Here is a 13,513-nt window from a genome sequence, read left to right as displayed (position 1 = left end):
AAATTATATTACTTTCCCGCTTACCCCCTTTTTTCTCACTCCTTAATGTTGGACATGTAACTCATACTAGCAATTTTGTCACTAATGAATTTAGTGTGGTGATATTTGTGGGAGTTGTACTTGCACCAGATCTGAATTTATCTGAGATTTTTTCCCCTGTGGGTGGCAAGCAATAGCTATTTTTTCTCCCAGCAAAATAATCATAATGATCTGTGCTGCCGTGTTTGAGTATGGTTTCAGACCAATGCCCGCATTTAACAACAAGGAAAAAAAATGCTTATTTGAATAGAAATTACATATGAATGCTTTAACATATGTTATACACATTTTCCTTTTTATGATCACACTGTCGCCCTCCAATAAATGATGGCAGAAACCGGAGCATTGCAAGCTATACTTATGTTGGAGAAATTAATGATAGTGAGCCTGGATGCTACCTTAACGCAGCTAGCTTACGGAGAACAGCTGTGCTCATCCTTTAGCAGAGGCGATCGCAGACCCAACTGCCCCGTTCCTCTGGAGCACCTCTGTTGGGGGAATTGGCTCAGCTGAAAGGCTAAAACACACCGAAACCTGCCCCGCTCTTCCAAAGAAACGCAAACCATAAGAACAGTAATGACTTGATATTTGTGTGTAAAGCAAACACAGTTCATCTGTCTAGAAGAGGAACTTGTAAGGCCACGTGTAGCCATGCCACCAGGTGCCCCCTGGAAAAACAATGTATTTAGATGGATGTAGCTTAACTGAAATAATCCATCTCAATCAGCTGAGCTGCGCAACTCAAAGATGCATCGTGAAGTGATGAGGGGAAAATTTCTCAGCCTTTTTTCCCACATATGCTTGTGTTTTTCATGGTTAATGCAAAATGCAAGTGTATTTTAATCTATCAGGAAATAGTTTGCATGTTTTGGACTGAACCAGAGAAACTGTAGTCAAAATCATGAGTATTACTAAAAAGGTAGCAAAATTTTCTCACGATAAATTTGTTCTAATGTGTGAGACTAGGTAACATTAAAAATTATCACGAGATCTGGTCCTTGTGATATTGTCGTGTCTGTCGTAGTTTACATTGACATCTCTATAGGAACAATAGCAATAAAGAATAATAAAATAAGCTCAATCCCCAATAGCAATTTGTTTAATGAAAATAACCACATCTTCACTCTCTGGGTTCTACCCAAGGATCCACGTGTAGCCACCTACGTCTTTATAATCCTCTGAGCTTGTAAGTTTTCAGGCTGATTAATGTTATGCTGGAAGGACGCTGCTTTCTGCATGGATTTGAGATCTCTTGCTCTCCAGGAACAGAACAACCGTTGTTGTCTTTTCTTACGTAAGCCTCTACCCAAAGCATTTGCTGCTTCCACAGCTGCAGAGGTTATTGACTTGCTCACAACAGCAAAAACAAATTGCAACGTGATACACCAAGCTGCTTGTTAAGCTGAAAGTGCCAGGGTGCAAATGGATCTGCCCTGCTTCTCCGGTGCCCTGGGCAGAACAGTCCTTTACTGGTGCTTCCTACCAAAACTTATATCTCAGTAGTGCTGGTCTGGGATTTGTCTTGATAAGAAGGGTGTTATTTATGGCCTCAACGTATACCATGGCATCATTCAAAACACTGCAAATCAGATTTTGACAAGGGTTAATTTTTAATAGACTCAGGTGTGCCCTGTTCTGTGCCTGTCTGTGGTGTTGGTTAATGGAGAAGTGAATGTGTAACTGAATCAGTCTCTGCGAGTGTAGCATCAACCAGCTACTCAGTTTTGAGCTTTTTTTTTTTTTTTTTTTTTTTTTTGGCTGGAGTTGGGGAGAGAGGTTGGGAACACATTTCACTGTCCTTCTAGAGACTTGAAAATCTCAATTAATTATTAGTTCTGGCAGGCAGATCCAGGATCTGGCAAGAGATTTTTTTTGTGGAGAAAAAACACTGTTGGATTGCTAAAGATAAAGAAGCACATGAAACCACAACTGACACCATCTCCAGTTTAAATCTTATGAAAGATTTTTTTTTCTTGATCCAATAAGGAAAATTTGCTTAAAACCCTAAATATGTTGCATGAATCCTTGTATGCTTAGCTTAAGATACGATTTTTTTTCTGATACTTGTTTTTACTGGAATCTATACTAAAAGAATACTTTCAACATCAGACTAATAACTTTTTTTTACTTGCAAATATTTGATAAATCAAAAAGGGATTGAATAAAAGTATTCTGTTTTGTTTGTGAGCTTAGGTTAAGTTTTGCAAAATTGTTGCAAAAAATGTTGCATTTTAGAGAGCCTGCATATCTATTTTTCCTTGATGATTATGACTGGTACTGAAAGAATGAATATTTTGTGCTTGCAAAGAAAGATTCCTGAGGCAGAAAGATCCATTTCAAATAATAATTTATGGCAATTGCTGGCCTACTAAAGTTTATTTGTCATTACCTTCTGATCCTAAAATTTCTCCTGGCAAGAAGTAGAAATTTGGCTCTTCTCTAAGAAATATGGGAGAGCATCACTGACACACCAAGTAACTTATGATGAGTCTTTGGCTTACTTGTGAGAATGTACGAAAATATTGAACGTCAAACCCTGAACAAAGCTGCGATTGTGAACTAATTTGAAAGGACACAGAGTTATTTCTGAGTCACCTCATGTATTTGGAAAAGGAAAGGTTAACAAATCATTATAATTAGTATCTTCTTTGTATCATATTTGCATTTTTTTTTTTTATCTTTTAATGGTTTGCTAATTCCACATAAGTTACAACTTCAAAGCAATCATTAAGTGAGTAATTTCTGTCCCTGAAGAAATTGAAACTAGGCTTTCTCTCAGGGTTTTTAGTGAAATCACTTCCATATTACGTGAGGGCTACTATCATAGCCTATTTCAATCTGGAGGTCACTAGTTTAAGAATAATTTTACCAGGCATGTTTCTACAAGTGGTATTAGCAAAGTGCTATGCATGTTGATGTTTTAAGCTGTGCTTGTCAAGTGTTAAGGTAGAAACGTATCCTAAAAGAGATTGCTTGGCTAATGTAGAAGGTGAAAATGTACAAAGTAGGTATTTTGTAAATAGATTACGCAGGTCTGTCACTGAAATGAGCTTGACTTAGAGCAATTTTATTTATTGTATGGTCTTAAAATAAGGTAGAAAGATAAAAATATATACACCTGCATTTTTCTGGAGGGTAAACATGTTTTTTTTATGTTGAAGCTCTGTATGCAACTGATGGGTTAACTGTAACTGTGACTGCACAAGATGCAATGATCTTTGTAAATGACACATGTCCACTTTTGCATGTTCAGTTCATACGAACTGTGACTCTTGTTCTTCCTAATGATGGTTCATCTGTGCTCTGAAAGAAGTGATTTTTGTGCTCAAAGACTGATTGCTTTGATGGATATATGCAAGAGAATTGCCTTCTCTGCTGTTCCAATATACTCTAAATTGGAACATAATTTCTTTGGATACTTAAAAGTAACTATTTTAAAACATGAAAATGGAAAGTCAGTGCTTCTAGATGCTGTTCTGTACATAGTTTTTCTGGCATTGCTTTGTTTGTTTTTTATTGGTTAATATGGAAGCCCCATTTTTCAACCCAACCTTTTTGCTTTCCTAAATATTTTGTCATAGCAAGTTGGCATTTAAAGGACTTCAACCCCAAATTATCATGTTTTTATGTCTTTCTAGAAGCCCAACATTTATCAAGATGACTGACCTGAGTGGAGATCCAGCCATGAGTAGACGAAGTGCGGCCAAAGCTTTTGAAGGCAGTAAGAACAAAGTGGTTACTGCTCTACTGAGATACGGGCTTCTGTGCTCTTTATTTGTATTTCAGAATAGCCCTTAATGTTCTATTGACCAGCGATTTCTGCTCTCTGTTTAGAAGCTGTAACAGTGCTGTTATACTTACCTGCAATGAAGATTACCTAGAGAGCTCTGAATAGGAGTGGAGAAGGCCTCGCGTGGCCTCCTCATGCCTCGTCGAAGGAATGCTGAAGAGCAGATCGCTAAGCCACACTGCGATTCTTTTCTTCACACAGTAAAACCCATTGCAGTTTTTCAAAAACCTATTTCTGTCTGCCTGTTCTTTTTCCTATCCTCTCCACTTTCCACAATGTCACTTCTAGTTTAGTGAAGTCTTCCATGTAAGCTTTTTATGTGTCACATTAGGTTATGTCTGAGGAGATGATACAACTTGACCCCGCCAAATGTTTGAGAAAATTTTGATTTTTGTAGTTTTATTTGGGCAATTCTCATATGTCTGTTGCTACTTGCATGACACTCTCTATTTTTTGGTATGTTGTATAACTGCACTCTATTGCATGTACTGTTGACCTAATTATGTTCCCACTTGCAGGGGAAAAGAAGGAAGCTGAAATGACTCCTGGACATACAAGTTGTAAAAATGAAAAAAGCTAACTTTGTTTGTTTATTTACCAACTGGATGGCAGCTCTTGTTAAGAGTTGAGGAGCAAATGCTTTTTGGGATCAATAGTGACAACAGGTAAAGTATTAAAACAAGACAAGAAATTGTGTGAAAAATAAAGTTGATATGATTAGCGTTAAATCATAGAGCATTTTTTGTTATAACAACATTCCTCTGAATTGTCTCATTTAGTTTAAATTTAAAGGGACTGGAAAGCAGACTAAATATATCCCTCAATAGAGAAAAAAGGCAGTTTTAATTGAACATAATTTTCTAACTCTCTTGTCTCCAGGTTATTTTGTTTTTTGGTCATCAAATACACAGTTTAATAAATGTTTTTGCCAAACAATATTTTTCTTTCAAATCTTAAATGCACCCAATAAATTTTATAGTAGATTATGGAAACACATTTAAGTCCGTAATGAGTTTTGTAAAAATAGGTATTTTGGGAAGACTTGATGGTTCAAATAACAGGAGGAGCCAATGCAATCTTTCATCCTGAGGTCCATCGTTCAGGTCAACTGTAATTGGGTGAGGAGAGGAAAAATATTTTTATTGACATATACTTACAGAACTTCTGGAAATAATTTTATATCACTCTAGCTCTCAAGCAGCAGTTGTCCACTTCTCAGATGCGTGGACACATGTGGGATGTGGGCTGACAATAGACAGAAAAATAACTGAATAACCATGCCATTTGAGATATTTTTCTGTCTATAGAGAACTAAGTTGTTATCCTGGAAAAAGAAAATGTACCTATTTGCTAATAAATGACTTGCGTTTAATTGATGCTCTTTTTAGGTCATATCATACATCATTTGCACGTATTCCTGGCACTGTGAGTGACTAGGGTTTCCCAAATATGGTCACAAAGTTTCAAAGAATATCATCAGAATGTTTATTTTCAGCTGTAAAATGGTGGAAGCTTGTTGCTTTCCTAATCAGTGAGCAGAATGTGTTCTTTTCTTGTTCCAAGCACACTGTATACATAGGTAGTTGAGATTAAGTGTTTTCAAAGCCTGTAGGAAAATTAAATAATTTTAAAAAATATATTGATCTTATTGAAGTCCATCATGGCTCCTTATTTGCATGTACTTCAGTAACAGAGATGAAAAATGGACCCTGTTTAACTTAGTCTCATGATATTAGTTTCTTCTAGAGCATTTTTAATGACAATTCTTTATGCTGTCCTTAAAATAGTTATCTTTCAGAGATAGATTTGTAGTGTACTAGATATGATTACAACATTTCTCATGCCACTGACTTTGCTTGGAAATTTCAATCTGTTGAAATCAAAATGTTGGTAGAAACTTGTACTCTTGGAGTGACAGGAAGAATAACTTCATTTATGTTCCTAATCGTTGTGGGGGCTGACATTCCCACGTTCAGGCAGATTTCTGTTTCTGAATATTTTAGTGTTATGTACCTCTCCACCATAAATAACCTTCTGTTATTTATGACTTCCTGTTGAAGGATCAAGACCAAAAACCTACTCCTAAAGTCTCCAGCTTGCTATAGCGTGCGAGGAAAACCTGTGTATATCGCAATGCTCCCGCCTCTGCAGTTTGGAAAGCTCACATGTGCAAAACCACGACGAATCCCCTAAGCACCGGCATAATGCAATGGCATCAGATAGGACAAGAGTCTCCAGGTAACGATACAAAACTCCAACAGGTGATCTCCCAACACCGAACCAAACAGCTAGTGCCTGATGACGGTTGTGGGTGTTGAACTTTGAGTCCGTGGGAGCACAGCGCTCCTGTGAGCCGCGGAGAAGCTTCACGTTGGTGTCTGTCTGCAGCAGCCCCTTGTGATCTCTGCCCAAATAATCTCTGGTGATTTTTGCCCCACTGGGAAAGAAAATTTTGCCGTATTGAAACCATGCCAGCAGTCATCCTGTTTCTGCAGAAAGGAAAATCTATCCACTGCAGAAAGGAAAATCTACAGCACATGTGTGTGATTTTCATTTATATTACGATAATCATAATTTTAAGCAATGAATCATCCATGCTGCATGACAGGAGTTGAGTAATGCTTTTGAAGATGTTAATGGATGCCAGGAAAAGATTTCAAGGAGTTCATTGATTTGACACTGTTTTGCTCCCCTGCCCACAAATTTCTGTAATTTCAAGTGGACCTCCTACAGCACAGGAAAAGTCATAGGGTAGAGTTGTAAACATTGAGCCATGAAATATTGGCTGAGAAGTTGAGGCAGTCAATTCAGACAAGCACAGAGCTGTTTGGATGTTATGATTAATAAGGAAAGTATTTTAAGCCGTCATGACAAACTGGTGCAAAAGCCTTTCAGTTAGATGTATTTAAATTGCTGCACTTACAGTGAACAAACTAGATTGATGTAATGTCCCCATGTAGACATGCCCTCGCTCTTCTTGCCTCCCTGCTGTGGTCTGAGACCAGGGAGTGAGATGAAAGCAGAGCAGAAGAGAGCTCCCTATTGTACCTCCTTAAGTGATCACATCTATCTTCGTGTGGTGCCCTGGCAGCTGAGACCAGCTCAGGTGGCAGAGCTGATTTCCCACAGTTATAAATGCTACAGACAAGGCATTTCAATGAGGGGCACTCAATTTTGCAACCTGTTTCCAAGCCTAACCAGCAGGGCCTGAGTCAGTAGCCTGTCTGAACCTTTTGCATTGCCTATCCATGTAACCAGCTTTTGGAGAAGGGGTCACACTTGAGGCGATGGTAAAGATACAAGTCCACCGTATATTTTACAGCAGAGGACACATTGTTACTTAAATGGTATATGCAAATTAGGAGTAGTTTCTTGAAAATAATATAGCTATTCTGGCGTAAAAGAGAGAAAATGAGCAAAGTGCAGTGGAACATGTTATAGATGTGATATGTGGGTAAATACAAATGTATTATTGATGGATCTATGTATAGAGAAGAAACTATTACTTTGCTTTATTGTGGTAGCAAAGAACATGAGTCACGATCCTAATGTATTGTTAGGTGCGGTACAGAAAGACTATCTTCACCTAACGGAGCTTACAAGACCTGAATGCATCTATAGTTATCCCAATTCCTTAAGCTTAGAGGGATGCAGTGCAATTTGTTTACATTCAGGATGAAATTTTTGTATTCCCTGCTGAATGTAGTATGGAGGAAATAGAGAATCTTGCCTCCTGAGTTTCTGTGGCTTGCTAGAAGCAGTAATGTGTCAGCTTTTATTGGAAGACAGCATTGCTGGAGCATAGCCTTTTACACAAAATGCTGAGATAACTCAATGTTTAAAACGTTCATGCAAAGAGCCTTCTTCTGCAATCTATTAGTCAAATTTTCTCCCCCCTTTTATGGAATCATGCAGAAGCTAGCTTCTTTCTGTGCTTTGAAAAGTTGACTTACTGTAATTTTTAAACTGTTTATAAAATATCAAAGAATACTTTTGGTGATCATTAAAGATAGCTATCGTTCATAACAAGAATCTTTGTCTACTCCACTAATGTAAATGGAAATAAGATAACATATATCATTTTTAAATTAGACTTTTTATGGCCTGTTACTAAATGAGAATCAAAAGCTTCAAGTTTGTTATAAATGATCTGTTGGTGCAAGCAAAATGATATCACATTCACTCACTTTGTCTGTAAATTCTCTGTGAGAGTTATAGGTGGTTAAACTGAGATCTAGAGACAGAGTTTATTTTATTAAAAATTAATTCATTAGTATAGCAAATTAGTTCCTTTGGCTAAATGATTTGTTTTCCCCTTGACACTATTCATCAAACTTTTCATGGCAAATTAGAAAGAACTGAACTAATCTGAATCAGTCCATTCAGATTGTTGTTCTTCCTATGGCAGTGGTCATTACTGGTTGCCATAAAATCCCCAATAACTTGAATTGGAGGAATTCCCTGTCTTATGCAGAATTTGATCATTTATAGTGTGTGAACAATAGAAATATTATTTTGCGTATGAAACAGTAAAGAAAGACCTTGAACAGTTTTGCTTTCTTATTTTTTATGTTTTCTTGGTTGGAGTGCCCTCATAAGAAAAGATGAGCTGCTTCAAGGACATCAGTGCAGTATAACTCTGGGTATAGACTTACTCCTTGAGGCTTGAACCTTAGTTTTTGTTGTCTTTGCCGAGACCTAGAAACCTGTGGCTGCAAGAACCGCGAGTTGTTATTGTGACTGTTGGAAGCTGTTTCTGAGTTTGCATGAGAATGAATAGCTTTCTAGCCAGGGATTTTAGCATTTGTGCTAATTTGGTGCTTTGCGCTGAATTGGCGTTCAGATTTCTGGAAATGGGTAAATGGGTAGCAGAGGGAAAAAGGCAAAGCCCTTCATTAGTCACAAGAAGACGAATGGAAAGGAGGCAGCCAACAAAATTAGCTCCCTCCCTGGAGGCGAGGGAAAATAGTCTCCATTGTAGTTCAGAGCTGGACTTTCATGAGCAAAGACAGACAATTGCGTGAAATTGGGTTGAATTATGGGGAGGTAGTTTAGTAAGATGGACTACTGCCCACTGGGGAGAATTTTGAAGCTGTGAAAAAATGATCTCTAATAATGATAATGGATGTAAAGATAACAGTTTATCTTCGACTGAGATGACTTTAAAAGGCTTTGGCCTGGTTTCTTTTCCTGAGCGTAAGAGCAGTCTACATAGAATAACAGGAAAAATGCAAATAAAAATGGGCGAAAAATCCAAAAATGACATACACTTTCACTTTTGAATAACACAAACAAGTCAATTTTATGTAATTTACCTATTTCTAATCCAAATGATGTTGTTTCAAATATTTAGAAATTGCAATGTTTACGCAGGAATCTAGGTCTAATAACATAATAAGTAATTCTAAATAATAGCCTAACACATAATTCAATTACAGCATACTTTAATATAATCAGTTTGTACAAAAACACATTAAAAGAGACAATCTGTCTCATTAAAATTCAACAGACATTTAGCTCAGCTGGAACAAAACTTATTTCAGTCTCATCCACACTGAATTTTCAGATAGATTACAAATACACAGGCTTAAAGAAAATTAAATACAATATCCTTTAAGAGCTACAGCACTGAAATTATTTTAGTAGCAGCACTGTATATTTTTATGACATACTGTATCGTTGCCTTTTCAGATTTGAGTAAATTACAGTTTTGCAAACCATAATTATATTGGATCATACTTGATGGTTACACTTTGTAATGCCGAGCTGATATTAATCAAGTTTCTCTACATTTATATGTATTTTCTCCTGTCTCATGTTGGTGCTTATGTGCTTTGGGTAATTACAGTAATCTATAACTTTTGTATGTGGTTGAGTGCCACTCCTATGAATCTATAAATATTTGGGATCCAGACTTTCACACTGTGGTTCTTATCACAGCTCTTTCAACCGGGTAATACTTTTTGCTCATTTACCACATCAAAACCAGATCACATTCTGTTTAAGGCAAAAATCTTCAATTTAAAGGGTTACAGAAGAGAGGGAGTTTATTTGCAGAGACTTCTAACTACTGAACTGCTGAAGAATGAAGCAGTAGGATTCATATAATTTGTGTTGAGGGAGGAAAAAAAAAGGATAATTTTATGATTTTAAGTATGTGGGTTTTGCAGTAATAGGTCTAAATGGAGGCAGAGGCTATCAATCCTTGTGATGGGAGAAGCTGTGTTTTATTATCTTGGTTAGTAGTATGAAACCTGATTTTAAAAAATTTGCTTCTCTACATGTGCAGTATATTCATATGAGCTGCGCTCTGAGTCCTACCGCATGGAGGTTGCGCCTTTTAACTTGGATTTGAGCCACCAGATGCTATCCTGGCCATTTGAATGCCTGCTCTGTGCCTGACTGGATTTCTTAACCACTCTTCTCCTCCTCTTCCCTGCAAATTCTTGAACCTTGAGCTAGTTTCTTGCTAGTCTCGCGTGATCAAAAGACCATGTTCCTAATCTTTCTCTTACCTGGTAAATAGACCAGTTACTGGGGAAAATCTCCCTTTCTGGACCACAAAATTCTCCTTTTTTATAGTTTAGGGACTTCTTTTCAGCATGTTTTCCTCTTCCTCTGTTACCCAGTTGGCAACATTTTCTGCCTTTCTCGCGATACTTTGAGTTGCCTTCGTTTTGCAGGTAGAAGGAAATGAGGAACTGAGAGGTCCACGTGCTCTGTTGCAGGGCAGGCTGTAGAGAGAAGCCGAGCTGGGTCTTGATTCCCGGTTTTCCCATTTCACCTGATGAGATTTCCCGCGAGGGTGCCGGCCTGCAGGCCGGAGCCCCTCACGTGTCGCCCCACGATTTCTTTGCTCTCGTGTACTTTCCGACTGCCGTGAATGCCGGGGGTTGTTTCCGTGTCGCTGGTCCTTCTAGTTTTGCGGGAAGACTTACGTTCCACAGTGGCACTGGCAGCTCTCTAGCACTTGATATGTGGCTGCTTTAATTTACTGCCACTTTTCCTGTTCTTTCCATACGTAGATTTGATCACAATGGGAAAATAATTGGAAAGTAACTACTCTAGGCAAGTTCTGTTGTGACTAATGAGTCAGGATCTTTGTCGTTTAGTGTTCCCTCTGATTCTGCTGACGTGTTTCCTGTTCTTTATACATGTAAATACTTCTGTGAAATTATATATTTTTTTGTTGTTCTTCATTTTTCATTTCACAGCTCTTGTGTTTTCTGCATTTCTGGGTGTGTCGAAGGTAGATACAATGTGAGATAGAAGGGAAAGTTGTCGTTTCTCTCATTTACGTTGCTCATCTGTTTGTTTGCAAGGAGGGAAGAGGAGAAATGATCTAGGAGCCTGTGCCTGAAAGGTCACCGCCTTACTTGCAGCTCTTCTTTTCTATGCAGCCTGCAAGGGATGCACCAGCACGTTTCATAGTAAAATCCCAACAGCACACTGCATACTCTATTTGTTTGGGTTAGGCCTTTTTTTTCCTGCTAACGTGCTGCTGCCAATATTGCAGCTCCTTCTATCTAGTATATCTGAGTGACTTTTCCCCCTGCTTACTGTCGGCTGGGGATGACCTTGGAATAAAAGGTGATCAAGTGTCGTCACATATTATGTCCCTTAGCTTTAGGGGTTGAATTAGTCCTGGAAGCACTGTGCAGCTGTTGTCACATGTTGAACATCCTGAAGAAGGATGTTCCTGTGGGCAAAAGGGAAAGGAGTAAAATGCAAAGAGTATCGCCAAGCTACCTGTGAAAATGTATCTAGCTACCACCCTCGGAAACTGCCCCTACATGCTTTGAGGAGAAAATCCTGTTCAAAAAATGACGGAAGCCTGGCTCTTCAGCTCAGAGAGGAAAGAGGAGTTCGGACCTGCAGCCATCAGATAGTGGGAATGACATCAAAATTGGGTAAGAAGAAATAGGAAGGGGTAAGTTTGCCAACAGAGGTTGTTTCTGTTTTGTTTTGTTCCTCTCCATAGAAAGGACTCAATGCAGAGAAGCCTGCGTTTGGACCTATGTTTTTAAATTTTTGTATCATTTTTTATTTCTTGGTCCTCCCACAAAAGATAGCATTGAATGGTCTAGCTGTGTACTCTAAGATGGGAATTAGTTGGCGACTATTTGAGCTATTTTTCTAAGAAAGCAGATGTTTGTGGTTAAATTCTGTGTTCTGGAGAGAAAAGATTATTGGTCTTGCCCATTCTGCTGGGCTCCTTTAAGGGCTGTTCCTAGTGCTGGCTCGTTCCTGCCTTGGTTCTAGACCCGCTTTTTTCTCTTCCATTCAACTTCATCCTTTCTTTAAAGGGTTGGCAACCTCTGCTTCAGGGGTTGTAGTAGCAATTCTGTAAAATTTGCCTTTCAAAAAATTTTTTTGAGCACAAAAAGAAAAAAGAAGGTATTACTGTATGATTAAGGACCTGTAATCTGTCATTTGTGGTGTACTGCCTTGACTGAAGTTAAATTTAGCAAGACTGCACAACCACATGACAATTATATAGCTTTAAAAAGAAAACGTGTGAAATGGTAGGTTTTATTTCAGAGGCAAATAATTCATTTAAAGCAGACGTTTTGCCTAATCTCGCGCACACTTTTTTTAAAAAAGCACAACATTCCACCTCTGATTTTTCTTTTTTCCCCCTATGTTTCTGGGATGGACCATTTGTCTTGAGCCGAAAAAGTAGTAAGGCACTCTTGACTTTTATGTCCTTTGCCTTACATACAGGAGCTACTTTGTCACATCACTAGCATTGTATAGATCATTTGTACTGGAGAGGAAGGAACCAAGAAACCAATGAATTGTAGCTGCTTTTAAAAAGGAGCTGAAAATCAATAATAAATTATCGTTTGCTTTAGCAGTTTGGGTTCCTCATGTGTCCCCTCTGACATGTAGCTGTAGCTATAAATTAATTTAGTCTGAGGCCATAAAGAACCTCACTTTCTCTGGACAGACTAGCAAACGTGCATTAGCGATATAAAAATAACGCGCCTTGGCAGGATAACTTTCTAGGAGCTGCCGAACACTGCAAGTTATTTTTATAGTTTAATGAGATATAGGCCCATACTTCCCGAGCGAGACACAGTGAGCTGAGCACTCTATAATTTACTGCTGTAAAATGATCAGGATTCATGTTGTCTATAAAACATGAAAAACATTCTTCATTCCTTACCAATTAGATCATAGTTACAACTCTTGGTTCCTTTGAGCTTAAAAGAAAATTCTAACTGCTAGACATAAATGAGTGCTGCGGTTAAATTAAACCCTTCAACAGCCCAAACAGGCTTGAAAGAAATGCCTTCTGGATGTTATTAACATGCATATTTAAGTGCTATTTTTAAAATTTAACTGCAAGCCATAGCAAGCACAAATGTTAGTAATAGCTATTTCAAAATCGAAGCGTTACTTTGAAAAGCATTTTCATTGCTGCTAATTTCTTTCCAATAATTTTATTTCACTTTTACTCCTGCTGATTTATTTTTTAATTTTATTTTTGAGCGCGATGACAAGAGGCCTGCACCAAAGGCACCGTATTTTGCCAGCGTGAAACGCCGCTTCACGTGCTGACTCAGGGCTCAGTTCTGCAAGCGTGCCTGTGATTTGCGGAGTGGGCAATCCCAGGGATTTCGGTGGGGCTGTCACGGTAGGGGAGGGAGATGTGAGCTGACTCAAGGTCAGCGCTTCAGA

The sequence above is a fragment of the Rhea pennata genome, chromosome Z (assembly GCF_028389875.1).
Source record: "Rhea pennata isolate bPtePen1 chromosome Z, bPtePen1.pri, whole genome shotgun sequence".
NCBI lineage: Eukaryota > Metazoa > Chordata > Aves > Rheiformes > Rheidae > Rhea > Rhea pennata.
Note: the sequence above shows the minus strand (reverse complement) of the source record.